This window comes from Rhinolophus sinicus, chromosome 1 (assembly GCF_057876585.1).
Source record: "Rhinolophus sinicus isolate RSI-liver-muscle chromosome 1, RSI-T2T, whole genome shotgun sequence".
In the NCBI taxonomy this organism is placed as follows: domain Eukaryota; kingdom Metazoa; phylum Chordata; class Mammalia; order Chiroptera; family Rhinolophidae; genus Rhinolophus; species Rhinolophus sinicus.
This window is the reverse complement of record NC_142501.1, coordinates 190469058-190496915: the sequence shown is the minus strand read 5'-3', so window position 1 is coordinate 190496915 and position 27858 is coordinate 190469058. Positions and strand designations below refer to the sequence as shown.

Sequence of the window (27858 nt, the reverse complement as noted above, 5' to 3'; positions counted from 1 at the left end):
TCTCAGCAAATGTCTCCCAGCTTATTGACTCATTTACATCTCTTCGTTCAACAAATATTTAAGGGACACAATTTACTCTCTCCAAGATAATAGCAGGAAATATTTGCAGTTTAAGATAACAGCACCTATTATCTCATTTGAAAACAGTGTTAAGTGCTGCAAAGCAAGTGAAGATGCAATGTCTTCTCGCAAAGAGTTTAAAATCCAAAGGGGTAGATTAGGCTTGACTATAAAGAAAAGAAAATAGCATGCACATGAAGAGTCAGTACTTTACAATGCAGTAAGCGCCAGAAAAGAAGGAATACCAAAATTGGAAGACTCTGACAAAGCACTTAAATAATAATAAGAAAAAATCAAACTTTGTGACCTTGACTTTAACGTGGTTTACATTTTAAGTACTGTTTTATTTTTAAGTACACAAAGAAGCAGTAGCATCACCTTTCATGAGTGCCAAGGAACTCTTGAAAATCTCAAAACAGCTCCATAAATATAAGCGAAATATGCAGCAATTTGAGCCTTGAGGATGGACTGCTCAGTGAAGGAGCTATGGAGGGATGTCTCAAGATGTACAGGAAGAAATGTAGTAGACGAAGACAGCAGCATCTGAAGTGGCAGGGATGTCATAAAGAGAGCATAGAGGAAGAAGATGTCTTCAGACAATAGTGAGGAGAGGAGCTATGAGAGCCTGAGGGTTCAGTGAAAGGTGATGCCAGCAAAGGAAGCTGGGATTGGCTATGGAGGGCCTTGAACAGGAGGCTAAGAATTCTGAACTTCATCAAGGTACTGTGAAAGAGTTTTGGCAACCACTTTCACCATCACCACCCCCACCCCCCAGGGGCTCAAGTCACCTGATAATCAGCAAGGAGACCACACCTCTCTTCTGCTCTGTCCTGATCATCTCTCCAACTCCAAATGGATTAAACCATTCTCTACTCTTTCTAAAGCTATGTAATGTAACTGAGTTCATTTTGCATCCCATTTTTGTGGGAACTGTTAGGGCAGAATCACTCTTATTAGCCCTTCCCTAAGTATTCCTCACCTGCCCATGCACCTTTGTACACAAACGGTATAAAATAAAATAAAAAGATTCTCCCCATTTCTTCACTAATAGTTTTTACCCCTGAAGCTGCTCAAAAAGACCACTTCAACCCAGATCAGGACTCTTCTGTTTCCTCCATAGCATTGGTAAGGAAGTAAGTTTATGCTGAGTCAAAACTACAATAAAATCACAGATCAAATTTCTAACTAGAAAGGATCACGTGAAGAGAATACCACTGACTTAGTTCAGTTAACGAAAACAGCAAGCAAAATGGTTTAACTATCATATATGTATTCTGGCCAATGCTTAAAAGAAACCTAAAATGATAAACTGCAGAAAGATTAAGACGATATCTCATAACCTCTCATCTCATCAATCACTGCTGGTTAAAAGCCAAGAAATATTTCCAACATTAATACGAAGTTATCTACCTAATTAACATTTTACAGAGAATTTTTAAAATCCCTCAGTTTAGAGTAAGTGCAAAGATTGGACACAATGAGTCAATAAAATGAGTGAAAACAAACGCTTGTTAAAATAGGGCTATTAAAGCAATGACCATCATTTATATTTAGCATTTTACAGCATCTTTCACAAACTTTCTCAAAGTTGCAGGGAGGTAGGGTAGTAAGTAAGGACACAAGAAGAAATACCTTCTTGGATATCATGAGGTCTATAACCGAGAGTCCTGAATAGGTTTCTAAAACGTTATAGTTTAACAATTTACAAGAAAATTGCAATTCATTATAATCTGAGTCTTATATTTTACCACTGTAAGAGTAGCTAAATTGAAAAGTATGAATTGACTATGAGTCTCATACTGCTAGAAAGTTGTAGTGATTTTAAATGATTAAGAATTTGCTTTTAAATGAACCACCAGCTTCTCCTTTCAGACAACCCACATAAAATTTGAGAGGATTATGCAAGAAGGAAAAAACACAAAGATACTCACATTAATAAGTTTTAATAATTCATTTGACTTACCCTCTAGGTATCTTAATTTAAAATAAATCTTTGAGTACTGACCAATCACATGTATATAAAACAGTCTTGGTGTTAAGACCCACCTTACATATGTATGATGTGTTAAATACATGTTTTAGAAGGAGCCAGGGAGATAGTTCCACTTTAGGCTTTAGCATAGTTCCATGACCCATTTTACTTTTTTTCTTTCTTTTTTAAATATTGTTAAACACTGGACTGTCATGAGAATTTTCCCTTAATACTTCTTTTGCATGAAAATCATAACTAAGAATTTAGAGATATTTATAGCTTTTTTCCTTTTAAAAGTTAGCTTATTTAAAAAAAAATCATAACTTCATCTTCCAATTACTTATGGGCAACGTTCCACAAACTCGCTAGGGTGTTGAGTGCTTAAGTGCGGGGGAAATCAATACCGAGCTTGTAAGTACAATACTATTATTGGTAATCACAATGACATCCGATTAAAGGTACTTTTAAAAATAGCTTCTTTTTTCAATACACTTTTGTATTTAACCGAAAGGATGTATTCCACTGAGCAGCCTACTTACTTCAAGGACAACCTTACAAAAAAAAAATGTTGCTATCACCATACAAACTTGCAACAGCCTAAAAAGTTATTATTCCACACAAATTAGCTTCTATTGTCCTCTAATAATCAAAGGTTATATAGTTCACAGTATAATTTCACGAAGTCTTCCCCCAAACCAAAGTAACTCCAGATCGACACAAGAAGGTTAGGGAAGTGTTTAAGAAAACAAGCCAGGGAGAACTTACTTTACTAAACGAGATGGACATTCATATCCTCAAGAGACCTGTCTCCAAAAGTAAAGGAGAAAGATCGATCTGGTCAACTCACTGCTGACAGGTCCCCGAGTACTGCATTGGGTTGAGGCAGGTGGAAGCCAAATGACTGTAATCAAAGTTAATTTACAGGCCTATCGTCTCAACGTGTACAACAAGCAGAATGCGGGGGAGCATCGAGATCAGTACAAACTCATTACCTACCCAGTAAATGACTTGGTGCCTGAAACTCGCTCAAGGGCGGCTCCTTTTTATTTATTTTTCTTTTGGGGAGCGGGGAATAGAGGGGGCGTCTAGTTGTCTATCCGGATTGTCACCCTCCCGGGCCAAATCTCATTAGTAAGTGGGTTTTTTGTATCACTTACCCGCTTCTGGTTTCCTTTTAGACGCCCACACGCGGGAGCGAAATCCAAGGGGTTGAAACCAGAGACTAGCACTTTGCGGTCTGGAAATTTACCCGAAAAAGTACCGAAAAGACGTTTCTCCTCTACCCGCCGGGTCCACGCAGCCCAGCACACCCGTGGCCCCGGGCACTCGCCTTGCGCGTGGGCCGCCAAGCTCGGGAGGCTGCAGAAGGGGGAGCCTGGGCGCCGGCGTCTCTCCCTGCCGGGTTTGCTTGGTCCTCACCCGTCAGTCCAGGCTCGGGGCCTCCTCCTTCCCGGACTCCGCCCGCTGCCAGCGCCGCGTCTGCAGCCCGGACGGCGGCCACGCGGGCGGCGCTGTCACTCGGGCCCGCGCGCCGCGGCCGCCGCACCTGTAGGCGGAGATCGCGCAGCTCCGGAAGCACCGCGCCCGCAGCCGGCGCCCAGCCCAGGTGCTCCCGCGCCCCGCCTGGGCTGCTTCCTCTCGGCCAGCGGGGGCGGGGAGCCGGCGTCCCGCGCGGGGGTAACCCGGCTCAGCTGCGGGGGCGGCGGAGCCGGCCGTCCTGGTTCCGCAGCATAGTTAGGTGGCTGACTCAGTCCGCCGCGACTTGGCCGCGCCTGGCACCCTCGCCACCTGGCGCACCTCGGGCGCGAGGCTCTCGGCCGGCGGGGCTGGAGAGGCTGCGAGGGCGCGTCCGGGAGCGGAGGTGGGCGAGGGTATTACCCTCCCCGGAGAGAGATGCCCGTGCTCTCTCCTGGGCTCCTGCCCACCAGATGGTCTGTCGGTGCGCACTGGTGGGGGTTGCTTGTCAAATGGGCGGAACCTCACCACTACTGATTATTAGTATTACTCTACTAACTACTTTCCATGTTGCCTCAGCGTTTCCCAAACTTAGGATTCATCGAGGGCGTTCATTTTCCCGGGCTGCTTCTTTGTCAAACTGCATTCAGTGGACCCGTGGGAATCTCTATTTACCAGGCTCCCTGCTGATTAGGCTGAGCCCATTCATTATATAGGATTCTCCAGCATGTCGTCCGTCCCTGTGAGGAAGGAGTTAGTATCCCAATTTTGTAGTTGATGAGTCTGAGAAGCAAAGCAACTTGCCTAGGCAGACAGCTTTAAAGACTGGCGGTGATTTTTCAGTTAAAAGTTGAATTCTTTCCCCGAGCAATACAGCCTCCTCACTGATGTTCTAAATCCCCTTTTCTTGTTTTTTTTTTATTTGTTTTTGTTTGGTTTGGTTTTGGTGTTTTTGTTTGTTTGTTTGTTTTCCCCAGAGGGAAGGGATAACCATGCCCCCAGTCCTTCTGGCATCTGAGATTGTTAGGTCTCGGATGGACATTTCCCCTTAGAGTTGGACCTTGACACTCCGCTTTTGAAAGTGAGGATAACAAGGCAGCAAAAAAAAATGAGATTAAAAAAAAAAAAAAAATCCTTGTGCGCCCCCAGTGCCTAAGAGTCCATAAAATCATTTGTTTGCCAGTGCGTTCAAAGGCCAACTCCTTATTTTTACTTATACTTTTAAAAAAATAATCATCTCTTCACAGATTATATCTGAAATTCTCTCCCTTAAAAGATGTAATGTCCTTATCTTTCCGCTGTACTGTTGATAGAAGTGAAGCAATTAGGGAAAGTGGTGAGCTTATTATGAAAATGAGATAATTGGTGAAGTCCAGCGAGTGGGAGGCTTCCCAGGAGCCCAGGCCCTTGGGAGGCATCCTCTTCATCAAAATACCTGCCCAGCGGAAAGCACCCTCCTGCCCCAGAGATTCTGAAGCAAATGTGGCATGTTCCAGAGACACCAAATCATCAGTTTCTTTAGAACTAAATACTTCATAGCAAACCCCAGGAAAGTTTGCCATCAGGAAAGTTTTTGTGTTTGGGGGTGGCATTTTTTGTTTGTTTGTTTTTGACATTTTCTAAACCTCAACAATTGTCTTTTTTTTTTTTTTTTTTTTTTTTTTTTTCATTCCTGTACAATCTTATTTATGTGGCTCTTTCCTGGCTTCATTTTAAGTCCATATTCTTTTTGTTTTTTTGTTTTGTTTCCATCTCAGAGTTCTCACATACTTTTACTTTTATCTTTGTAAGCTATCCTAACTCCCTTTCTGAACAAGGTAGGTTATAAATAAATAAAAATTCTTATCTCAGTTATGGTATGTCTCAGAATGTCAAGCATTGTTTCATCCTCAAGTTACTTCTCCTGGTAGATTTTATAAGCTAATTAGGTCTGTGCCTCTTTGCAACAATGTCTTAGTTCCTTGATTATTCAGTCATTTATTGTTTAAAAATATTATTGAACACTTACTTTTTGATAGTTTGAGAATACAGTGGTTAGCAAATACAACATGACCTCTGGATTTACAGTCTTCTCTGAGGGGAAGTAAAGTTAAGAGCTATGAGGCACATTGATGATTTAATAATAACTCTGGGAAGTGAAGAAAAACAAAGCTCCCCCATCGAATGTATACATTGGTTATAACATGTATTCCGGTTTTAGGAACCTTAATGTATAGAGGAAAATAAAAGTTGTCTGAGGAAATATGGCAAAAACTATCTTTTATGAATTGTTCATTAATCATACCAGGTTCTAGCCAAACATCTAACATACATATATACAACTCTATGAGTTGGAATTTTTTCCCAATTTTATTTATATGGGTTTAAATGATACTTTAAAGAAGTTAAGTAGTAAATTGAACACAACTGGGCTGTATTTGTAAGCTATAAAAATTATTTATGTAGCAGCTTCACACTGAGGCATTCAGGGAGCAAACTAGGTAAGAATACTAACTTTGTAAAAATTGAGGCCTCCTACCCAGAATGCACTGCTTCTGAAAGAGACAGTTTGAGAAAGTGGAAATCTTCCTTCTCTCCTCTCCCTCCTTTTCCTACTTAACATTTTCCTTGCATTATGGAGGCTAAACACCCACAGAGCATTTAGGAGCCAGTTTCTATTCCCAGCACTTTACTTGTAAAAGCTCATTTAATTATCTCAACAGCGCCTTAAAGGGATGATGTTATTATCCCCATGATAAGAAACTTAAGAAAGAGAGGTTGAGCAATTTATACCAATTAAGTCTGCAAGGAAAGGAACATTCTAACCCAGTCTTCTCCATGATCTACCCTCTGCCCCTGTCTGGATTACCTCTTAGGGAAAGAAAGCTACTGGAATTGTAAAAGCCTGCACTCAAAATGAAGCTTGATTGTGTGGGTTATGGCATTTTGAGCAAACTCATTAAGTTATATGTGCCTCAATTTTCTGACCTGTAAACTGGAAATAATACCTATGAGAATTTCATGTGATTACATATCTAAGGCATGTAGAAAATAGAAGTCCTTTATTACATTTAGATCTATTCTCTTTTCTCCAATTAGTCTCCAAGGCTAGGTTCAAATCTCACCTCCGTCTCAAGCCTTCCCAAATCTCTAATACTCAGAATTATTTGCACAACAGAATTTGAAGGAATCGCTCCATTTTTCTCTAAAGGAAAATACAATATTATTTTTGCCAAATATAAAATTTGACAGATATAGATAAAATAGGAATATGTGTATTTATAATATTTAATTCAACATTTTAGATAAATATAAAAGTAAAATTTGATATTAATGTATACATACTGCCTTTCCATTCATATTTTACAAATAATTTTATTCAAATTTTAGCATGCCACTTTGGTATCAGTGACCATCATAAAAGTCATGTTTTGAATCATCAGTGTTTTGTTTTTTTCCAGAGCATATTATTTTCACTTCTGTCTATACTTTACAGTACCTAACTTTCTGAATCCTTTTATGATTCTGTCACTAGGAATTTTATTACAAACCACATGTTCCCACTTGCGATATATTGAGAAGTAGTTTTTTCTCATTCATCCTAAGTATGTAAATTAGTGGATCTCCACCAGTTTTTGGTTTTTTGGATGCTTGCATTAACATGGGACACTTAAAACTGTGGGTCATACACCCATATATAATTGTTTAATGTTTTTAATATCTTGGCCTCCTTATATTTTAGACCAATTTTGTCAGATGACCTCCGTACATATCCTACACTACATTGATGGAGGATATTTCATGCTAGACTCCCCACGCCAGTAGTTTAGTAGTTTGCAGTTCAGGTGAATGTACAATAATTGAAGGTAGAGATCCTGCGATACACAGATTCTATGCACCAGGCATAGTTACACATTATGAACTCTTTTAATCCTCTCAGTAGGGCTGGGAGGTAGGAGCTATCATTACCTCCCTTTATAGCCAGTGAAGAAACCAAGACACAGAAAGTTTATCTCATCAAAGAACTCACAACCAGTAAATAAAGTAGAAAGGATTTGAAACTAGATAAGGTGGATTCAAAGCCTATGTCTTCAGCATTCTTCTGTGATACCTCAGAGACTTTTAAAGTTTTGACCTTAAGAACCTCCTTTCAGATGCCTAATTTTGGGGTGAAAATTATGTACCTTATATTCAGGCATATACAATACTCTATCTTGGATTTTCCCATTGCCCTTTGTTTTTCATTGTCATTTGAGTACTCTTGTCAATGGGCTTTAAATTATGGATATTGAGGAGCTTTTCTTATTACTATTTGTATTCCAGAAGTACCATTGGAGTACTTTTGTCAGTCTGCTTTGCATTATGGGTACTTGGTACTTTGTTATAAGTTTTAAGAGTTGCTTTGAAAGTTTTTTATTTTGGTTTTTTTTAACTCTTTCTCAGCACAACAGAACAACTTAGTGGATATCTGTTGTAAGGTAGCAAAGGAGCAGAGTAAATATTCCATTAAGTTCATTATTGATCAACAGTTGATGGTATTGTGGAATTAATTTATTTTAAAATGTAAATTTTTCAGAAATAATTAAATGATATCAGAAAACTGTGAACATAAGTTTTCTTATAAAGCTAATATTTCAAAACCTCATTTTAGGCACTAGAGATTAGAGTATTTCATTGATACTGATACACACATTTTTATACTTTACTACTTTTGAAATGGGGATTCATCTTAAAATGAATTGCTGTTGGCCAGGCAACAGTCATAGTATAGTTGTCATTGTCTACAAGTTTCATGAACTTGACCACAGATGTTTATGTTGTCATCAATTATTTTGTTATTTTCATTGACAGTGCTACATATGTTGAGTTTAATTATCATTTGAAATGCCCTTGAGAAGATTATATTAGATTTCTGCAGAAAGACAAGAAAACAGAGCAGTGTGATATGTGTTAAAAATCTATGTCTAAATAATTCTCAAAGAGCGTTTGCATATATCTATATCTATCTATCTATATGCGTGTATACATATATAAAAAAATTCTAAGTGAATAGTGTTATGTCACAGTGATTTTTTTTCTCATAATTTGGAAAATATTCATGTATCTGAAAATAGATTGCATTTTAGAGTTGTTAATATCTAGTAGTTTCTACCACTGCTAACATAAAAGGCTAATTTCATTTTTCTGCAGATAAAAGTGCCTTAAGGAAAAATCATTAAGAGAAATCGAGAAAACCTAACTCTTACCCAATGGATTTGCATATGAATACATTAACTGAGTGTAAAATCATTGCTTCTGTTTTGTTTTGTCAATTTTTCTTATAGATGTCTGAAATTGACTTTACTAAACACATCACCAAATTCTATTTCTTTGTGCTATAACTTGAAAATGCTGTATAGCTCCATATTTTTCCTTTTTGCTAAAAATGCTGCCCTTGTAATAGAAAATCAACATGAAAGCTCTTCTGACAACAAGAAAAAAAAGGGGTGGGGAGGGATTTAGAGAAGTAAAAGATAGAGAGTAGAAATACAAAATGATAAAAATACAAAAATAAAAGCTAAAAACATATCCCTTACAAAGCAATAAAATTCAACTGTTAAAAAACGAACTTGAAAAGCACAGACTAATATCCATGTAAAAGATAAGTGAAAAACAAGAAAGGGATTAATAACCTATACCACAAGACAACTACCATAAAAGCAGAAGTCACAAACTAGCTGCATGAAGTCCAAGTATCTTTCAGACCACATAGAGTTTAGCAATTTTTAATTAGTTCCCCCAATTTAGATTTTACATTAAACTATGGATTTTCAGCTTGTCTTGAAAAATCAGAATACCTGACAGCACGGAAATCGCATTTTCACAAAGCAGATTTGAACACATTGGAAATCTTGCTGCCCTTTTTGGACAGGACTTACACTCTATAGTTTGCTATAGCCCCTACTCACCCTGTTTCTCCTTGAGATTATACCTTAGGAGCTGTGGAAGTTGCAACTTTGGGATGTTGCCTGAAATTATGCTTCATAAAAGACAAGCTATATGAGTGACCCTCGAGGCAAGCTTATGGATTTCTGAAATGGACGTCTTAGACATATACAGCCCAGATCAAAAATTAATACCCGTATATTTAGAATGTTTTATCAGCAAAAGTAGCAGCAGTATGATCATCATAAAAGCTAGCATCTAGTGAGTTCTTAAAATAAGTCAAATAACATGATGAACACTTTGCAGCTGTTATTCACTGAACTAATTTTTGTAGATCTCCTAAGATGTGATGAGTCACAGAAATGCTGAAACAAAGTAGACATACTTCATTATATTTTTGAAGCTTACACTATGATAGCAGAGGCAGATATTACCCAAATAATCACCATATATATATATATATATACACACACACACACACACACACACACACACACACATACACACATATGTATGACATGTGCATATAACATGTAGTAGAGTACATACAGGCATACCTCAGAGATATTGTGGGTTCGGTTCCACCATAACAAAGTGAGTGTCACAATAAAGTGAGATGTAATCTTTTTGCTTGTGGAGGGTCTTGCCTTCCATTTGCAAAAACCAAAACACCTGTTACTCTCATAAAGTGAAGCACAATAAAACGAGGTATGTCTGTATACTATATGTGTAGTACACATTCATTGATACATACATTCACTACATAGTATATCTATGCATACATACATATCTATTTATATATTTACATGTGTGTGCAACATATACATGCATAATTATGTTTCAACCATATGGATTTGCTGATATTTGTCTATGTTTAACCTCAAAAATGGTCATTGCATATGGTTCAAATTAATATAATTTGATTGAATCTGGAGGCAGTGTTTTCCCCCTACTCTTAATCTTTACTTCATGTAGAAGGCGTTTCTAACTCTTCTGGCCTCTCTTTGCCTCCATCCTCACACCAGTCCCACACCACACACACGCTGTCTTGTGACTGTGTAGTAACTTATTTATTCGGTGTATTTGGAAGGAGGAACTGGCCCCATGCGCCCTTCTCTTTCAGTCCCTTTCCTTGCAAGGGGCCAGAACTGTGTTGCTCTCCCAAACTGCAAACCCCATGGCAGGTTTGAATCTATCCATAGCTTCCAGAGTCTGACATTTGTATCAAAGTAATATTTGATTCCTCATCTGCCTGATTCCTGTCTATCTTTCCATTCATTTCAAAGAGGGTACTCTAACATTTGTGGTATTAGGAATGAACAAAGTTTAAAGGAAGAGAATAATAAAGGGAAGTAAGGGTTTTTGATTGATAAATCAAAAGAGTCCTTTTAAAATAAGTGATGTTAAACTGAGAAGTAAAGACTGGGTGGGAGTGAGCTGAGGGAGCTGTGTGTGTGTAGGGAGGAAGGGGATGGAGATATGTTCCATGCAAAGAAGAGCATTAGTAAAACCTCAGAGGCAGCAAAAAGAAGGAAATTTGGAGGAACTGAAAGAAGGTCTTTCAGCTGGATAGCACATAAAGTAGAGTGGAACAAGTGGAACCGGCAGGGGCAAGCAGGTATATTATATGGGGCCTCACAGGCCATGCCAAGGTTTTGGGGTTTTATCAGAAGGGCATGGGAAGTCATTGAAGGGATTGAAGCAGAGGAAAACATAATTATTTCCTTATCTTATATAATCTTCAAAACAACTCTTGATGGGAGGTACTATTACAATGTATGCCCATATATCAGCTTAATACACTGAGCTGCGGAGAAGTTAAATTGTAAATAGTATTACTTGATGACACATATATATGATGTCAGGGACCATCCTTTTAAGCACGCTTATGTTCAATCTATCCTAAACATTCTACAGTCTAATCTGTAGAAATTGCAGGGCATATACATTTGTAGACTATGACTTACAAATAATAAGTATGACTAATTTACCAGCTTTTTGAGGAATTTATAAAATTTATTTGGTATTTGTAATTTGATACCTCTATATTTAGGAAAATAAAATGGATATTCGAGTCACTTCATCATTCCAGTTTCTATAATAGAATTCCAATGTTAAGAAAAATTGAACTTTTTTTGCAGTGAGGTACCTCTTTTATGTTATATAAACAACGTCAATAATTTCCCCCAAACCAGGCAATTAAAAATAGTTTAGAGGAAGGGGAACAGAAGATAAGAATGTCTCAGCACTTCATGAAAATGTTTTGGTAGATTCTGAGAATGAACATGCTAACCAAGTTAATCTCTCTATACCTAAGGATGCCAGAAATGGATACGTGACTTAAAAGCTCATCATCAGTGACTTCATGTACAGTTTGTACACTGGTGACTAATAACTTCTATACCATCAGCATCTGTTCTTACTTCAGAAAACAAAGTTCCATATATCTTGTCTCTGTCTGAAAAGGTAGTGTTCTCAGTTTTTTAAAACATATTTTTAGAAGAGATATCTATCTGCCATTTGATCATTTTCTATGTATGAAAGATGACATACCATCTCAGTAATGCTAAACAGCAGGTGCACAGACCTTCAAAGACCCAACTCTGAAGTTTGCATTTCCTTCACTCCACACGACTTCGGCAGCATCCTGTGTAATGGTTTTATATTTTTTCCTGTGGAAACTCTCATACACTAGTTCAACTTCGATCTGGTTTGGCAATAAGAATACATGGTGTCTACTTGTACATTTTGCAAGCATGTTAAGGAGACTGGCAGTCATGCTTGATTGAACTTTCCTTTCTTTCACTTGCAAAGGAACTGCTGCTCATGCATTCATTCAGCCACAAATGCTTGGCTTTTTCATTACAGTTACTAGGCCACTAAAAAAAAGAGGTGTTTTCTTTTTTTGTTTGTTTTGTTTTGTTTGGTTTGGTTTTCATTCACTGCCAGAAAAACAAGAAAATAAAACAGCGCTGGAATCAGTCACTTGTCTTTATGCGCTGGGAGGGGACAATTTTTACTAAAGCAAAATAATAAATTAAAAAACACCAATTTAGCTCATTAGATTGTCTTCATAAAGTACAGAGTGCACTTTCAAATAAGAAGGAAAACGTTTATACAGTCATGAAATGGGTAAATGTTTTATTGAACCAGCTGAATTCAATAGGGAGCAATGAAATGTAAAAAAAAAACTTTAGTCTTTCTTCTGTTGTCACCTCCAAACTGTGCTTTTGAACTTATTGTTCTCCTGTCCCTGAATGAAACATAGGGTGGGTCCCTTAGATTTTCTGATCTGTGTCAATGACAAGAACAATCTAACTTATACAACAGACTAACTTCAGTAGACTTCATTCAATATAAAATGTATTGTCCTCTGGCACCACCACTGTTTGCGGCAGGTCAGGAAGCCATCCTTGGAGTGACGAGTGGAATTGGAGAGCTGAACATTTTACTCTCATTTGCTCACCTCTTCCTTCATTCACTAGGTGCTGCATCAGATCCCTCAAGGGTCAGGTCAGTGGGAAAGTAAGGTTGAGAAAAAGGGTAGCTCTTAAGTGGTGTGCAGCTATAATTTTCTGGCTCTGTCTCTCCGAGTTCTCGCCAACTCTGTCCCCACTTCATGCCCCCGCCCACCACTGCCAAACACTGCTGGAGTCTGGGCTCTACCTGCTTTTCCTGAGATGCTGCAAATACTTCCTCTCAGCCAGCAGCTTTTGACACCCATCCACAGCCCTGTCTTTGAATATTAAGTTTTTTTCAACAGACTGAGGGCCTACCTCAAACTTCTCTCATATGCTCCACAGCCCCCAGCAAGGTTCAAGATAGACAGCCAGCATTTACTTCAGATGTGTGAACCATTGTCCTACCTTCTTCAAAGCTGAACCTCAAACTGCTTTATAAACTACATCTGACATGACTAAGAATAATAGATAAGAACCTGTGGCCAAGTATGTCATTTGTAAGACACAAATTATAAAAAGAAACTGCCACTACGTCAACAAGGCTGGAGTTTTTCATTTTTGCAGGAGTGCCTGCATACACGTGTGTGGGGGTGGTCATATTTATTAAACACTACCCGTATTTATCAATACTGAGGTCATATTTATTAACTACCCACATTAAAGCTCAATACATAAACGATCCCCTGGAATCTTCAGAGCAACTCTATGAATTAGATTTTATTATTAGCCTCATTTAATAGATGGGGGTACTTAGAGGTTTAAGTAACTTGCTCAGGACCACACACCTTGTAAATGGTAGTTCAACCTTAGTACCACTGTAGGATGCATAGGCCTACCTCACTATAATTACTGTATCAGGCCACCTCCCCTTGGGATCGAAGTGTTGTTAGCATAAGTAGTGACAGGAACTAGGATATTTAAGTGGATTGTTGCATCTGTCACTGAAGGTTTGCCCAGATAACAGACATTAACTGGCAGCTTTCATCTCTGTGTGTTATTGATAGAAATCTTTCACTGAGCAAGGTGTGTCCTAGGTACAGGCCTATACAAGACTGTAATCTTCCTATTAAACAATAAGAAACAATAACAAGACTCTGGGTCGGATTGTATCCAGGATTGATTTTTAAGTAAAAACCTTAACTTTATCCACAGGGGTATCTTGTTTCATTTCTATGAAAAGGTGGACTGACCTTCCATCGAGGCCCATATCATGTAGGCTCTATAATTTTTGTTCAAGTTTGTCAACCCTATCTCCAGCTTGACATCTATGCACCTTGAACTGATGTCTAGAATATCTGCACGCTGGTAACATTTTAAAGATTATTTGTTTTAAACCTGCACATCAAAACATTCTCAATAGCTTTGCTGTAAGACATTATAGTCAATAATCTTCTCTGAGCATTTCCTCTAGGAAATGGGGTTCCCCAATTACATTGAATCAGCTTACCTGAAAATGTCGTTCAGTAAAATAGAGGTGTTGCACAGAAAGATGGTTTCTTGATCAAATAACTCTAGGAAATGCTAAATTAAACAAGGTTTAATAGGTTTCTTTTCTACAGAACTGCTATAAAAACTTTAATATGACAATGTGTGCCATGAATCTCTAGGAGAGAATACTGATGCATTTTCAGAACTTACTTGATCAAGTAGCTCTTGTTTTTATAAAACATTATATAGACCTAATATGAAACCCCAGTTTGGAAATGCTCATTTTATAATTGGCTTAAGCAGGGACACTGGAGAGCTTCATGGGTTCTCTGTTGGCATAACTACCTGTCAGATTAAATTATTAATCAAATGCTTTATTTGATCTGTCCCTTGCTCCTTAAACCTCTTTGGACATTATGCATTAAAATAATGACCATTCCCAGGGACCATTCGGTCCCTATCCTCAGGACCAAATCTGGCTTTCTCTTCTCCACTGAACCCTGCCACTGATGTTCCTAATAGCCAAGAACCTTAATTTTTTCAAGACTTTGAAATACTGTCTTGCCTATAAAGTAAATCCATTGGCTCTGAATATATTATGATACTAAAGTGACTTGTGGATGACCTGTCTGGTAATGTAATTGACTGAACCCATTTTTTCCTCACGAGCTATTGTGAGTAATAAAACTATTTTCAATGCTCAAAGATGCCACCGGGAACCCATAAGCTGGAATTCAAAATGCATAGCTAGCCCCCTAGAAATCTTAACTAAATCAACTATAAATTTCATTAACTGTCAGAAGAAATTTAAGTCAGGACATTATTGACTGTATTATTGATATAATACGCCAGAAGATGTATGAAGGAGTGGAAGGACTACTTTGCAGACTTGGGATTGCCAAAAAGTAATAAAGACCATTAAGTTCCATACGATAGAAAAATTTAACCTAGAAAATTTGTGAGTGGATGATAACAAATAGTGATATAAGCCCTAAAAGATGTCACTGAGGTATCCTTACAACAAAAAACTAGTTTAACTAGTTTAATGACATGAATTCCAAAGAAACTTTTGAAATAGTTATTTGTCAAAGATACATCCATAGAACTAAATGAATTGACATAATGCTCTAATAATAATACTAACTAATATTTTTTGAAGCTTACTTTATGGCAAGTACCAAGGTAAGCACTTATATGGATTAATTATATTAATCCTCACGGCAACCCACATTTTTAGAAGGAAAGGGAATTTGAGGATAAGAAACTTTAAGTAATTTTCTCAAATTCATAGTGATAATAAGTAGTTGAGCCAGAATTATCCAAGCTATTCAAGAGCCCCGTATAGGATTTTTATGTATTCGGATTTTATGAGCTAGGATATTTGTTTGGATGTGGTAACAAAGCCCAATATAATAGTCACCTAACTAACATAAAAGTTGATCCCTCTCTTAACTCATGTAAAAGTAGTTCATAACGGTATCACATTCTTCTCACCGTTATGAGCATACGGCACATATCTCATGGACCAATATGGTTGCTCTAGCTCTCATCATCACACCCACATTCCAGCTAGTGGGAAAGGAAGGAAAAAGGGCACAGTGTACTCTTTTACAGTCCAGACCTAGAAGTTGCCCATTACTTTTTTTCCCATATCCTATGGGCTAGAACTTAATCAAATGGCTGTACCTAGTTTCAAGAGAGGCTGAGAAATGAAATCTTTATTCTGGCCATCTATGTGCTCAGTTAAAATTCCAGGGTTCTAATAATAAAAGAACAAGGGGAGAATGTCTACTGGGGAAAACTAGCAGTTTTTGTCAAGAGTCCTTAACTACAAGGTAGTTAGAGATTCCTACCAAAAATTGTTTTTTAGCTTTAGAATACTTTATATTAGGCAATCTTCTCTGCTAGAAATTGAATAGTAGGGCCAGCTAGCTGGAATGGTTTGAAGTCTGAGTCAACAAAAAATTTTTTCTTCATTAGGATAAGAGAGTGTTGATCCTTCTAATGGAAGATACGTCTAACTTCTGCAAAAGTATTATAAAGTCATGGGAAATTATTGTCTGATCCATCTAGAGATCATAAATACTTGCAGGGCCTCTATGATGCTATTAAGATGTAAATTGTGTTAAAGCATAGAGAATAAATTGAGTGCATTTGGATGAGTCCATGAATGACACGAGTCTACAAGGGTCAAGGATTAGTCACTAAAGCTTTTAACGGTCTTATTTATTCCTACTGGATTAAGTGGATCATAAATAAGAAAACTAAACATGAATAAGGTGTTATTTACTAATTAAAAGTCACATCAAAAGCAGTAAAGAATATCTAACCTAACTAATTACACATGTGAAAACTATTAAGCTATCTATGAAATTAGCTGGAACAACTTGTGAGAGAGAAGCCTACATTAGAGCAATCCATTCCGAAGTTCATCAGGATAGAATACATCAAAAAATTTTATAGAAATATCTACTAAGAACCATTTTCCTTTGGAAAAAAAAATGTTAAAAATATATGGAATCACACAGAAATCATTGCAAATATTTCAAGTAAATGGTTCAATGATTGACAACTGATATTTTTTTTCACATTTTGCCTATTTTAACCAATAAACACTAATGTATAATGTTACCACATTTACAGAAATAAATCAATTAAAAATTTCTTGTTCTTATATGGCTTCCACTATATATTATATGGTTCTCATTATCATCTTTTAAAATTGCTGTATTTTCATTTCCCTTTCTTTTCTTTTTTACCTTTTCAAATATTCACCCAGGTATTTACTTTTATTGATCAGAGTACTACAAATATCTGTACCTCATTTTTGTTAGTATTTTATAACTTTTGAATCCCTAAAATGCAAATTTAATTTACTTCTTGGAACTAATGCATATTAATGTGAAGTATCATGTCTTATTAGACATTTCTGAAGCTCAATATCTTTCTTAACTTTTTCTTATGTAACTAATGAAATCCAGGGGTTCTGATTTATGATTTTCTTTATTGATGGGAGTTTTTTTTATACTCTGGACATTCCAAAGCACAAAAGTGTACTTTTCTAATAACTTCTTTGGACACACATATGTCATTTCAAGGAACGTCAGATTTGAATTTCCTAGGAGATCATGTACATACAGCAACATTTGTCAACAAATAAATAAAGGGAAAATTTATTCTTTATTCCATGGTATAAAAGTTGGGAGAAATTTGTATATCAAATTCTAAGACCCATGGTCCATATAAATATTCTTTACATTTATAGTGGTGGTCTTAGCTTGACACTTGGGTATTTTTATCTTTGGATTTACATAAGTCTGGGCATATCTGGAAGTTCTGTGCTACTAGTTTTGAAAATGTTTTTGTAGTGCAAGTTTCCTTTGCTCAAATGAAATCCAGGAAATGAAAATAAAACAGATAAAATTGATGATAATCTGGTTGAAACAGTGCAGATATAGGGTGGGGACCTCTTCCCCTCTGCAGGGCATGGGTAATTCTATGTACTTCACTCTGTCAGTGACACAGACTACCTTTCAGTTCCGCCTCATGACTCAGACCTTTGCCAGAGAGTAGGACTTGTAATAAAATAGAATGTAAAAGTGAAAGCTGTTGCCTACATGTCTAAAAGATACTGAGAGCCCAACACAAAAGTCATATGTAAAGGACATCAAAGAAAGCAGCTCTGGAGGGTGGGAGATGATATTTTTGGAGCAAAGAATGGGCACGGTAGATTGAGAAGCAGAATGAGGAGCAGGTCCATATTTGGACCTTTGGGGATGATCTCACCTTTGATGCCTATCAGCAGAACCTAAATTTTATAGCTTTCAAGGAATTGCAGCACACATCACAAGGAACTGGGGAAAAAAGAAAAACACTGCAGATGCCTCCTAGTAGCTGATAGGATGTTTCTTGAAGTCATTTAAGACATACCTTAGAAACACTCATAAATAGTTGAGGGGAAGAAGGAGGCAGGGAAGGAAGTCTAAACACCCTTTTTTTGTTCTGTTGTTCAAAGCCACATGATAATTAGGTTACCAAACAGGGTCAGTCAGGAAAACAGACTTCACACTGAGTGTTTCAACAAAGAGGATTTAAGATACAAAATGGTGACTCAAGTGTTGGAGGCCCTGAGAGCATAAAGGAAACGCTAGGGTAAATCCAGAGCTAATAAGAGCAAGCAAGCAACTACTTCCCCAAGGGCTGGGAGAACACAAGGGAAAAATGGAATTTACTGGAGACGCAGCATAGAGGAGGGGCCTACAGAGCTGAGACTCACATCTTTGAAGTGGGTTCTACCTGGCCTGTGCTGTTTATTTTCTCTAAGGCATATGATAAGACTTGTTCTGCAAGTGCCAAAAGAAGTGGGGCCAAACAGTGACTTTCAGGGTAAAATTACCAGGCAGTGCTGAGAGAAAAAACAAGACAGAGCAGGGAGGTCCTTTCTGCCCTTCCTGACCCCATTCCGCCCCAGACCCTCTAGTGACTCCTATGGGCAGAGCAGAATGGAATGTCAGCTTGCAAAGCAGTATCTCGCAAAGTATATAGAAGAATAGAGTGAGGGCTGAGACACAGTAGAGCAAACACAGAAAAGAGCTGTGTGGTGTAACTGGTATTATGGCCCTGTATTTGTTCTCCTAGGTTGGTGGGACGACCCCTTCGGTGATATTTATTTTTTCCTATTTTGATTCCGTATTGTTCAAAATCCAAAACTGAAAAGCTTAAAAGAGATGTCTTGTAAAGTGACTTTCCTAAAAAGTTTGATATAAAGTATGGCAAAGCTATTATTTCTTTTCTTTTTTTTAAAAAAAGATTTTATTGGGGAAGGGGAACAGGACTTTATTGGGGAACAGTGTGTACTTCCAGGACTTTTTCCCAAGTCAAGTTGTTGTCCTTTCAATCTTAGTTGTGGAGGACGCAGCTCAGCTCCAGGTCCAGTTGCTGTTGCTAGTTGCAGGGGGCGCAGCTCACCATCCCTTGTGGGACTCAAACCAGCAACCTTGTGGTTGAGAGGATGCGCTCCAACCAACTGAGCCATCTGGGAGCTCAGCGGCAGCTCAGCTCAAGGTGCTGTGTTCAATTTTAGTTGCAGGGGGCGCTGCCCGCCATCCCTTGCGGGAGTTGAGGAATCGAACTCGCAACATTGTGGTTGAGAGCCCACTGGCCCATGTGGGAATCGAACCGGCAGCCTTCGGAGTTAGGAGCATGGAGCTCTAACCGCCTGAGCCACCAGGCCAGCCTAAAGCTGTTATTTTTGATATTTTTCAACACTCACTTTTATATATTGACAGAGTAATATTAAATAACTCCATCCAGCATCATGACGATATATTTTGCAGGCAATTTTAGACATATTAGGAATTATTTAATATGAGAGGCTTGACTGTTAATGCCTGCTCTTAAAAGCATCTTTAGACTAAAATGCTTTGCCCTGCTCTCTAGGACACAAAAATCTGGAGTGTCATCAGGTATATTTGCATGTATGTATGTATGTATGTATATATGTATGTATCTATGTACTTATTTTACAAAATTGTGGATCCACACATCACACATTGTGAAACAGGTGGATGCATTCTTCTATGGGAAAACTGCAAGTAATTTAATCTAAATAACTTCTGGTCAAATTTTGTTCTTGTGTATTTGGTATTTGAAATAAATGGATTGTGCTTGATTTAATCCAAAGCATGGGATGTTGGACTCTGAAGCCTGACTACATAGATCTTAATCCATAGGCTAGGTCTAAATTGCCCATTCATTCAACAGGTGTTTATTGCACTGTTACTCTGTCAGGCGGGGTTCAGGCAGGGGAGGAGAGTCACTCTGTTCTGGGCAAAGGGACTTATTATAGGAATTAGACTTTATAATTGTGGGAGGAGCCAGAGAAGTGAAGGTCTAGAAGGAAGAGTTCAAAGGATCAGAGAAGTTATCAAGCAGTTAATATGAGAAACCGAGTACATCTAATTACTAAATGAGTACCATAAAAGGGGATTCCACGGAGAGCTTTATGGAGAGTTGTTCTTTGTGTGAAGCCCCCGCTGAATGAGCCCACTGCCAAGCCCCTGGGTGTATACAGAGGCCACCGCTGATCAGCAGGGTCAGCAGGCTGCAAGAAGACCTACTAGCAGAGCAGAGAACTTAGACACACTGGAAACCACTGATCACCATCACGTCACCATCATCTGTCCATCATGGTATCTGACTGCAAAACAACTTTCAGAGAGTAATGTCTGCTGCATTGCTTCCAACATTCAAACCTCTTGCAAGTTCTTTTGGTTAACTCTATAGTAGGGGGATCATATAGGTGAGAGAATTCTGGGAAACATAGTTCTCTGTTTAACATCGATGATGTAATAGTCCATCACAGCCTGCCCGTGGATGAAACGTACTAAGTAATCTTCTGTAAAATGGGAATAATAACAGAGTGTTTGTCAGGTTGACATGACGTAATGCATGTGAAGATTTTTAACAGTGTCTACAACATGGTGAACACTCAAAAAGCGATTTTTATGTTTATATATTAAACAAGAAGGGAAAGTAGTATAATTAACTCTGCTCAAGGTAAATTAAGGCCACAATATATACATTGCTGAGAATGTGTCTCTTGGATCTTTGACTGCTGAGAGTATAATTAACTAATGGCCACACCTGCTAAGTTCTGGAACCAACCCATCACCTCAATTTGCTAGGGCCTGATCTCTCCATTGGGTCCTAGCAAGTGACTGGGTGTGGCAGTGATACTAAGGCAAGTCTGTTCCTGAGAGACCCAGGGATTCCTCTGGCAGCAGACTTTGGCTCAAGACCTTGTAGACGGCCATGATGAACTTTCCTTAGATGAGCAAGGTCCATCAAAAACCCTTCCTTTCCTTTCTTCCTCCGTCCCTCCCTTCTTTCCTTCCTTCTCTCTCTTCTTCACCCAAGGTCAGACCAAGTCTCTCCCAGCTCCCTCCCCTATAGAAAGAAGAGAAAAATGAAAACATTTTACTGTCCTAGAAAAAGACATAATATTTAAGTGATTTGTAAATTGTTTAACAGTTCCAATTCAGGTGCATGTATGAAGTTGACATATAGCTTTGTTATTTAAAGGAATAAATACTTCCTTTTCACCTGAGTCAGGTACTAGAACTGGAATATGGAACTAACTGGTACCAGAATGCAGCTCTGTAGTAAAACCTCATACACTGCCGCTAGTTCTTTCTTCAGTGTCCTCAATCTTAAAATAAGGATGTGGGAGTAGGGGGACCTACAGGATCATTAAACTTTTAAGCTTAATCAATTTCAACACTTAAATATCTAATTTTCCTAAGAGAACACAAGCAGGAATAACAAAAAGAGATGGAATTGGCAAGAGGAAGTTTTCAAACTCACATCTGTTTACAAAAACATAATCAGGAAATGGACTCAAGTTAAGCATTTCCTTTTAAATTGAATTTGAATGGTATAGCACATAATTAGCCTTTTGAAGTTCCAACAACTCAAAATTCCATCCAGTGATCTGACCTCACGAAAATGGATCCTTAACCAGTCAAAAGAGTTCATTCGATATAGGGGAAAAAATATGATACTAAAAATATCTATAATTTCTCAATCATTATAATAGTTTTGTGAAACTATAAACAATTTAAAAACACACTTTTTGGTACATATTATATAAAGCAGATAGTATGATTGACAACAATGGGGAACAGTCTAAGTAACTATTTGAAAATAAAGCAATAAATTTTATTTCAAGCATAACTGTTAACAATTACTTTATTCTAGCAGTCAAGATAAACACAACAATCAGATCTGAAAGAATTTGGTTTTAACTTCAGGAAATATTAGATAATATTTACATGCTGCAACGTGTTGAGAGCTATTCTTTTATCTGTAACACTAAGGAGAAACTGCAAACAAAAAGATATAAAGGCAGATTACATAGCATTAGAAATTATTTATTTAAGTCTATCTGAAATAGTTGGCTAGCTAGCCTCTCCTAGTAGGCTAAACACCAACAGGATAAAAGATGCCCACTTCGATATTAGCCACATGAGGAATGAGACTTGTACCCTCAGTGCATTAAAGAGTACCTGGCACACAGTAGGTGCTTAGTAAACATTTGGAATGATGAACATATTTGTAAGTTATCTTGCTCAGTTTAGAATTTAAACTTGAAGTTATTGGCACTCAGCAAAATGGATGGATTTTATTTCTCCACAACACGTGGAACACATTTTAGAATGTATGTGTAAATATATATTCAGATGCCACTTATATTTCCGGTGTAGTGTACAGTTGTTTGAGGTGGTTGCTGTTGGTTTTCTTCTAAAATACTGAAAATGCACTTGCTACTTGTGGGAAACCTCTTGAGTCTGAGCTTACGAAGTGCTATAAGCTCAATTTTATCATGGTATTGAGGCTTTCCAAAGGATGTATCTTTCAAAACCTCAAAGGGAACTATATTTTAAGTAGTAGACGCAATCAGCCATAGACCAAAAACAGACTTTTCTGAAGGCTTATGAGAGATCCAAAGGCTTTGAATATCAATTTTCAGCTGAAAGGGGCTAAAAGTAATTACCTGCTATTACGTACTTCCATTGGTTTACCATTTTGTGTCCCAGAAAATCATTTGAGAGTAAACATAGGGGATAAAGTCAGATTGGCAATTAACATAGAGTAGTAGTAGAAAATCCCAGGATCCCCTAGAGAGGAAGCAGGTGTGAGTAAAAATATTTCTTTCAGAGCCTTACAGTTGTAGGTCGGGGGGGAAAAAAAAAAAAAGCTTAAATTTCTATTCAAACTCAAATCCGCAAACTTTTCTCTGGGCCAAGCAAATTCAATTACACACCCGCCTGAGAGATTCCAGTATTGAGCAGAAAAATGTCATTGTTAAAAATAAATTGGTATATAACCTAGAGGAGTTTTTTTTTGTTTTTTTTTTCTTTAAGTTCAAGATGTTGGCTTCTTCGCAGTTCTTGTCCCCACGGCAACAGGATGTGTTAGGTATAACTAGATTGATGAGTGAAACAACAGCCTTCCTGCTGCACCCCTGGGGATGGTCTCACCACGAAGTTCTCCTGACTACTGCACTTGTGGTTCATCTGCTGTTCTGTCTACAAACTGGGACTTTGCAACACACTTGAAATTGCATTTGAGGCTGTCTGAATTCATTGACATTTAACATCTACAACTCCACTTTCTTGGTATTTCTATTTTTTGCTTTCCTTGTCTAATCTACAGCATTCTTTCTTGTAAAACCCCATTTAATACATGGATAATTGACTCTTTTGATGTAAATGTTTAGCTTCCTTTGATTGTTACCAAATGCAACGTTTAGTCACTCCAATGACAGGTTCAAGATCCACAAGGACCAGAAGTATTTCTTTTAAGCCATGTTAGGACAATGCTTAGCATATAATAAACCAACATATACTGACTGATGGGCACATGTCTCACTTCATAGCCCCTGTCTCTGTAATATGTAGGTATACAGGTCAGTTGTCCTCACTTTTATCCAGCATAGACTTCGTGATAAACACCTGGCTTCACTGAGTAGGTCATTGGAGATGATCTTGTCTTGCTGTTTGTTCTAGGCATGGCTCACAGGTGATGCTGACTAAAGTTGTCCCCAAATGGGTTGCAACATCTGTTGTTGGCCCAATTCTCACAGCTAAACTGTAGGGAGGATATCACCACTATCACATTGAAACAGTTAACATTGTATGGAAGCTGAAGCTGTAAACACATAGCAAACTTTTTCATGAATTCACTTGCCTTATTATATGCTGCTTCTTTGTTTATTTTGTATCATACAAAAGGGCATTTCCAGAGCAGCTGAATTAAGTAATGGCTCAAAATATCAATCTTCAAGGTCAAGCAAACACAGTGCTATTTCCTCCTTTGGACAAGGATAAAACTGAAAACAACAAAAGAACAGGACAAACAAAGAAAGAAACAAAAACTCACAGACACAGACAATAGTTTAGTGGTTACCAGAGAGTCATGGGGAAGGGGGTAATAGATGATGGTAAAGAGGATCAAATACATGGTGATGGAAGGGGAACCGACTCTGGGTGGTGAACACACTATATGATATACAGATGATGTAATACAGAATTGTGCACCTGAAATCTATATAACTTTACTAGCAATTATCACCCCAATAAATTTTAATTAAAAAAAAGGAATTTCAACTTTAAAAATCCTCAAAACACTCTATGTACTCATAAATAGCCCCCCATACGGTGCACCTCTCCTCCTCAAAAAGCATACTGAAAGCATTTTCTTGTTGTTGTTTTTTGTTTTGTTTTTTAAATTCCTAGCATTGTCCTCTGCCATCCTTCCTTGAAGTGCTTCACTTTCTGGGCTATTAAGAATGTTGAGATTATTTTCCACATATTAAGTTTAGAGCTCGTTGTTGAAATGAGAGCAAGTGAAGTACAATAAAATATTTGAGAGCCTGGTACTTTTAAAAAGTCTAGAATTCCTTAGTGAGAATGTTTTGGATATGTGGAAAATATATATTTGAAATCTTATAGTTTACCATACAAGTTAAGGCTCCTTGCACTTCTAGTTATAATATTAATAATTATGAATTGTTTAGAAATTGCTCCCCCTTTTTTTAAGGTGTACAAAGCAATGTAATAGACATTTACACCCTTCACAAAATGATATCCCCCCAATCTACTATCCCTCTGAAATTGTATATAGCTGTTACAATACCATTGACTCTATTCCCTATGTTGTACTTTATATCCCATGAATATATATAAAGATATTCATATATTTAATTATAGTTGACATTCAATATTTTTACTTCAGTTTCAGGTGTACAGTGCAGTGATCAGTGAAGCACAGTCTATGAAGTGATCTCCCTGATAAGTCCCGTGCCCATCTGGCACCTTACATAATCTTTACAACATTATTGATTATATTCCGCATACCGTATTTCATACCCCCATAACTATTTTGTAACGACCAGTTTGTACTGCCTAATCCCTTCACTTTCTCCCCATCTCCAACCTCTTCTATCTAGCAACCATCAGTTTTTTCTCTATATCTCTGAGTCTATTTCTGTTTTGTTTGCTCATTTATTCTATTCTTTAGATTCCACATATAAGTGAGATCATATGGTATTTGTCTTTCTCAGTCTGACTTATTTATTTCACTTAGAAATTGCTCCTTTTTTACTATTCTAAGCTATAATTAAAATTTTGAAGATTCAATGAATGAAATTATGGTTTTCAAAAGTTCCCAAACAGAGGAATCAGTTTTTCCCATGGATGATTACGTTATTTCTTTTGTACAGTTGAAATATGGAAATCCTCTGGTATTGAACATTCTGGCCTGTTTCTCCTGGTACTATTAGTCACTCAGGATATAAATAAGGCACTAGGGGATCAATTCTTTCAAAACATAAAGAAGCCTCTCATTCAGAGGCTCTGATTTACTGTTCTGTCCTGTGTAATCAAATGAATTCATAGGGCAACTTTACTGAAATGCAATTAAATCAAGAATCCCTAAGCACCTAGTTTATTTTCCAGGAGTGACCTTAGAGTTTAGAAAAATACAAACTAATTTAAGATTAAGTAGGGATTACAACCATGTGTTTGCTGTAAAAGGGAGTATGAGAGGATTGGTGGGGAAGACAAATTGGACTATACTATTTAAACTACAGTTTTCTTATTCCCTCCCCCACCTGAACAAAATGGCTTATATGTAGCATTCACTAGTTTAGAATTTTTGCTTTAAAACAAAACTAATATTCTTAAGCAATAACAATATGTTTTTTTAAAGTGTAGAACTGAATTTAAGACCTGATTTTGAAATAGCTCTTAGTTCCTTTGTAGGTAGCAGCCAAGAGTTAAAAACGACCCTCATTTTATGTTAGATAATACCACAGAGAGTATTTCTAACTTCAGGTTTAGCTTCTGTCTACTGGCTAGACCTATTTAAATTTTCTAACCTGTTTAATGAACTCCAAAAATAAATGTATATTACAGAAAAAAAAAAAAAAAAAAACTGAAGCACACTCACTATTTACAGAGAAATGACACAGAGAGGGCATTTATGCAGTATGTGACCTAAATAACCCAAAGAAGATTTAATTCAATTTGGGAACCTGGGATTACCCTGGCACTGTTATCTGGGTCTACCAGCAATCGTAAAAGCATTTTTAAAAAGTGGAACAATCTTGGATCGTCTGTGTGCTAACAAAGATTGAATTCTTTGTGAGAACAAAAATTAATTCATTCTTGTTCTCATTTTCATCACAAAGAGTTAAAAAAAATTAAAAAGCAAATGAATTTTCCTTAAAATTTTATAGCCAATTCTGAATTAAGAAATGAACCAGCAAAAAAATCATGCATTTCTGACAGTTTTCAAAATAATAGAAAGAAAAAATATTTCCAATGATATCATTTCACAGTGAAGACCTAACACATAGACTGAGATACCTGGAAAGACATCCCATAGAAACTTTGACTTTCCCATTACAGACTCATTCTAAAAATTCAAGAAATACTGGTGAAGAAACTCATAGACCTGCCAAGACTCTAGTGCAAATTGGTTTATCCAAGTGACTTTTTTGGCAGATGATTCAAGGCAGCAAGAGAGAAAGAGCAACATGGAAGATATGCTGAAAAGGAGGGGCAGGTGGCAAACAGGGCCAGAAAGGAGATGCCAGTGATCTTTTTATAATAAAAATGCTTGCCTAGGGCTAGCTACGGCTCTTCCTCCCACCCACTGCCACTCACTGAGATCCTAGGATGGTCTTGAACCCGGTGATGAGAAGGAAAGTCGAGCAAAAAAAGAAAGATGGATAGTATTTTTTTCCTGATAAATGAACATGATGAATATCTATAGTGGGTATAAATAATTTAAGATAGCAGTTGATAAGCCAAAGATCAAATGTATCAAGATAATAATGATCTACGAAGGGAGAAAGTTGTAGTTCCTAGGAACTTAATACTTTCTATTTATAATGAAGTTTATTTCTGAGCAACAAAGACACTTAAGGATTCAATGTGTACAATATCGTTTCCTAGTAATGATGACATTGAGGGGTCCTGAGGTGGTCTCAACCCATTCAAATTTAGTTGGAAATGTTCGATTATTTCAGAAAAGTCACCAATTGGGCGTCCCTCAGCATCCTTTATCCACTTTTAAAAAGTTTCTGTGATGCTGAGGGTATAGTTCATGCTGAAGAATTTGTTTTTTGCAAATTTATTTTTGCAATGTGAGGAATAAGACTTCTGATGACAATTCAGCTTTCAAAGAGATGAGTCCTCATATGATAAGTCTAGACATAAAGTTTCTAAGAGCTGTCATAGAGTACAAGTAGAAGGGGCATTCTGTGGGTGTGAGATCTAGAATAGCACAGTATTCCACTGGAGTTATGTCGGTCCAGAGGAAAGGAGGGAACCTGGACGTGAACTTGGAGGAATATGTAGTGTCAAAATATATCAGACCCTTTCTTTTTCTCCTTGAAAAAAAAAAACACCAAAAAAAAATAAAACCAAACTATACAAAAAAATCCAAAAACACCTGTTTTTCTTCTTTCAGGTCTTTCTTCTTTCTCTTTGACAGAACTATACCTTAAAT

The 27858-nt window shown here is 37.4% G+C and overlaps 1 protein-coding gene across 2 annotated transcripts in view; it reads right to left on the bottom strand.

Annotated features, from left to right (window-relative positions):
* ARAP2 (ArfGAP with RhoGAP domain, ankyrin repeat and PH domain 2) overlaps nucleotides 1–3957 on the bottom strand; it is a 186826-nt gene extending 182869 nt beyond the window's left edge. The window contains exon 1 of one of the 2 annotated variants that reach the window (XM_088792544.1): nucleotides 3190–3957. The gene's annotated coding sequence lies outside the window, so the exon portion shown is untranslated. The remainder of the gene's footprint in view (nucleotides 1–3189) is intronic. The other variant, XM_088792541.1, reaches the window with a different exon arrangement.
* Between the last annotated feature and the right edge of the window lie 23901 nt (nucleotides 3958–27858).